Raw genomic sequence first — 4,717 nt, forward strand, 5'->3', positions numbered from 1 at the left:
CTATCGAATTTGCTGAACACGCCATAAAATGGCTGGAAGTCAATGATAAGCCAGAACAAGAAGTCATCACGAAATGGAATAACACATTTCATTTAAGAGTCCCTTGTAAAAACGTAAAGAATTATTTTTTACAGTTTAAATGTTTAAGATCGACTTTTGGCCACATACTAGTGAGTTTCACTTTCAACTTCTTAACATTACGTAAAAGTAATGGTTATACATTTAAATATTATTATATTTCTAGTTATCTTATGATTTTGACACAATTTATCCCAATGCGAAAACTAAATTTAAAGAAGAGTGGGACACAGTAGCTCCATTAATAATACGTTGTGCTAAATCAAAAAATAAATTAAATTCATCAGATGAGGAATTAATTGAAGCAGGTATATTATATTAAATGAAATGTTTTTATTTAAAATAAGTATTATTGCAAATATAACTTGAATTAATTTATAAAAATTTGATTAACACTTTGAACATTTTAAAATAGCGATGTTTTTTATATGACATATTATAACATATTATGACATATTATATTGTGTGCAAAATAGATTATTTAGGTTAATGATTGATTTTATTGTTGTAGGAAAAACGAATATTTTAGCACTATTTTGTTTATCGAAAATTCTCAGGACAATTCTTCGCAAAAGAAAAGATTCTGATATTACTTTTGGATGTTTGTTACAAGATGTAACGAATTCCTTTATACTTCATGTTAAGGTATAAGTTTAAATTAATTAAAAATAATAAGCACTTTTCTTCATTTTAGTTATAAAATTGTATAAATTATAGTTTATTAATTTTTCTTTAGTCGCTTGATGATTTAACGGAGTTTAAGAATAGAAGAATTGAAGAGTCAAACAAAAGTGGAAATAAAATTGGACCTTACGTCGCAATTATTGGAAATATAAAAAAAATTGATGATGAAGATGAAGATGAACAGGAATATAAAGTATTTTTAATTATTAATGATTTCAATTTTGAAATAAAATCAAACAGTGTAATTGAAGCAATCGACTATTGTTTTAAATCGTTTTTTGCGCTGAAAATAGATTTTTCTGCAGAATGCAGGCACTTATGGGTGTTTCTTCAAATTTATTTTTATAAGATTGAGTGTCAAAAAGTCAAAATGTATACTACTGTTACAAAATTTATTAATAGATTGGATGAACTCCGCAATAACGATAGTTAGTTTCGTATAATAGTACATATATTTCATTTGTTTTATGAAAATTTGAGTATTTTTCAGATTTAATATTTATATTCACATATAAAAAAATATTTTTTGTAATACTGAACAAATAAATGTTATTTTTATATTTCATTGTTGCATTTCTGTATTTATTTACAAAATGATTAATTTAGAAGACGAAATGTTGAAGCTTACATTGCAATTATACAATAATCCTTTAATATCATTAAAGACAGTACAATTTATTGTGGATAGATTAATAAACTTTATTAATGTAATATATGTGAGGTACATTGAAGAGAAAGGAAGCCAATTAAATAAGAGTACACATGAATTAACTAATATTATTAAAGCTATATCAGAAGACTCAAAACAAATTTTTAACAAGTTTAGTACAGAACATCTTAGATTTGAATTATATAAAGAAAAGGGTCTCTTAACGTTTTCAAAAAAAAGTGAAATTGGCCGAACGTTTAATAATATAGTTGAAAATAATCAAGTATGTATCACGGAGAAAAAAATTTATGCTTAATATATTCCTTTAAAATGGAGCTTGAAAGTAATGCTCGAAATACCTGGAATATTTGATTTGCTAGTAAGTTATATGAACGAATTAGAAAAAGAAACAAATATAATAAGTAACTTTATTCAATCTGATTGTTGAAAAAATTAAAATGTTCCAGGGACTTCGAAAACAAATTTGTAATTCCGCTTTTTATGTATCAAGACGATTTTGAAACAGGCAATCCTCTCGGTTCAAACGCAGGAAAGAACAAACTAGGCGGTGTGTACGTATCTATACCGTGTTTTCCTCAATACATCACATCTCAGTTAAATTATATATTATTAACAATTTTATTTTATGCTAATGATCGTAAAGAATACGGAAATAAGAGTATTTTTCATCCATTAATAATAGAACTAAATGAATTAAAACATGAAGGTTCAGTTATAAACGTTAACAACAAACAGCATAAAATTTTTTTCCAGTTATGTTTAATTTTAGGTGACAACTTAGGTCTTAATGAGATTCTAGGTTTCACTAATAAATTTTCATCCGGTAAACCTTGTAGAATTTGTAGTGCCTCTATAGATCTAATTAATGTTTTAACTAGAGAAAATGAGCAGCTATTAAGAACACCGGCATCTTATAATAAAGACTGCAATAAAAAAAATTCTAGTGAAACTGGAATTGAAGAGTCATGTGTTTTTCATACAGTAAACGGTTTTCACGTTTGTGATAATATTTGTTTAGACATAATGCATGACATTTTCGAAGGTACTGCTAATTACACAATGGTAAATATTTGTCGCAATTTGATTTATAAGCAAAAGTTATTTTCTTTAGAATTTTTAAACGACAGAACGCAAGCCTTCAAATATGGTTCAGTAGAAAATTCTACTAAAATACCTGTTATAAAAAAAGAGCATTTTAAAAGTAGGAATAAATTTAAAATGTCCGCAGCTGAAATGATAGCTTTTACTAAATACTTTGGGTTACTGGTTGGTGATAAAGTACAAGAAGACAACAGTGTTTGGGATTTATATATTATGTTTCGAAAAATCGTGGCTATCGTAACTTCTCCACGAATTGTTCAAGGACATATAATTCAATTAGAAGTATTAATTCCCGAGTTTTTGTGCTTGTACAAAGAATTATACGGGTCTTTAAAATATAAATTTCATAATATGACTCACATTGTTCGCTGTTTAATGAAGAACGGACCTTTGGTATACTATTGGACTATGAGATACGAGTCAAAGCATAGGCAACTTAAATTTTCAGCTGTCGCTATTAACAATAGAGTCAATTTAATAAAAACTATAAGTAATAGAAGTCAATTACAATTGGCATATTTACGATATTGTAACGATCAACAGTATAATCGCCTAATAATTAATAGCAGTGAAGATATTGATGCATATACACGAAAACTATATTTTCCGAACAGTGCAGATGGTGAACGCATCCTATCAACAATATTCATTGAATTTAAAGGATTAGAATATAGAATTAACATGGTTGTAGTAGTAGAAATAAATGATAATATGCTTAGTTTTGGAAAAATTTTAAATATTTTCATAAAAGACGAGAATATATATGTACTATTACAACGTTTGAACAATATTTGTTTTAATGAGCATTATTATGCGTATAATATTGAAATATGTAGAACATATTTTCTCAAAAATGTTAATGCTTTACCTGATATTCATCCGTGCATTTTAATAGAAGGAGAAAATTCTACATATTTTGTTGCTACAAAATACATATTGTAAATAATTAAGATAATTGACAATGTCTGCTTTTGTAATAACCAGATTTTATTTAAAAAAATTTCTTTCCATCACTTGAAATACTTTTTTTCTACATTACATTATTTACATTAGCTTTAATACTTAAACAGTTGTATAGTTATCTTTAATACTTGTTGTATAGTTATCTTTAATACTTAAACAGTTATAAGTTCTTATATTTAAGGTCTATCTACGCGCTCGAATTAGCTGAATTATAAAAACATGTAACTGATATTAATGATTAATATACACATAATAAAACACTTCATAACATTATATAATATTTATTTCATTAATAAAATTTATTGTTGTACTAATGAATAATGTACCTCAATTATATATATATATATATATATATATATTGTCACGACTTTTTACCCGTTCGGGCGCAAAGCCGGATCAAAAGGGAGTTGCGGGAGAGTAGGATGTCAGGCCTCTCCGACGGATCTCTCGCACGAACCAAATTTCTAACGCGAACGTGAGTGTTGGGCGCCAGACGCGGTATCCCGCGTCCACTAACGCGAAATTTATCACAAATTATCCAAACGTTTATCGTAATTAAACGGCGTGCGAGAAATCGACCAGCTCGGCGTATTACTCAGGGACGAAGGTGGTATAGGGCAGCGCGAATTGTGACGGGCGACACAGAAATTACGAACTCAAACAATTAATAACAAAAGAGATTAACATTTATTGCAAAGAAAAAAAAACAATTAGCTCACGAGATTGCTCTAATAAATTAAAGAACCGTTGATTCATCTCTCACAAAAGCGAAATCATATAGACGTGAATAATCGTGAGCGTGGAAGAATAAATCAAAAATCGCTACAACCAGGAAAATAATAACTCCGAAAACAAGTCAAATTTTCACGCGATCTCAGACGCCAAGTTTACTCCAGAAAGTACGCAGGATCGCGATTGTTCAGAATTCTGTCGCCAGGAGAGAGTATCCCCGAAATACGAGGCGCAATATAACACAACGACGGGCCAATAATCAAGCCCGAACGCGACAGGTAACGCGGAATATCTAGGTTTTATCGCGCAGAGGAAATCATCAGCGCGAGAAGAATATCGTACTCAATCTAACGAATTTTTACGTGACATACGCCCTACGCAAAAGAGTACTTAATTCAACGCGAAAGAAAGAGTATTTTCCGAGGAGAATAGCGCTAAACCAGCGCGAGACTACACAACGCAATAATGTCTTGACGGATTTACAGACTA

The 4,717-nt window shown here is 29.2% G+C and overlaps 1 long non-coding RNA gene across 1 annotated transcript; it reads left to right on the forward strand.

Moving 5' to 3' along the window:
* The first annotated feature begins 257 nt into the window (after positions 1-257).
* LOC112468116 lies at positions 258-878 on the forward strand. Its single transcript, XR_003042353.1, has 3 exons — positions 258-386; positions 590-723; positions 815-878. It is a non-coding gene; the product is annotated as an uncharacterized LOC112468116 (long non-coding RNA).
* The last annotated feature ends 3,839 nt before the right edge of the window (positions 879-4,717 follow it).

This window comes from Temnothorax curvispinosus, unplaced genomic scaffold (assembly GCF_003070985.1).
Source record: "Temnothorax curvispinosus isolate PA1 unplaced genomic scaffold, ASM307098v1 QBEX01018099.1, whole genome shotgun sequence".
In the NCBI taxonomy this organism is placed as follows: domain Eukaryota; kingdom Metazoa; phylum Arthropoda; class Insecta; order Hymenoptera; family Formicidae; genus Temnothorax; species Temnothorax curvispinosus.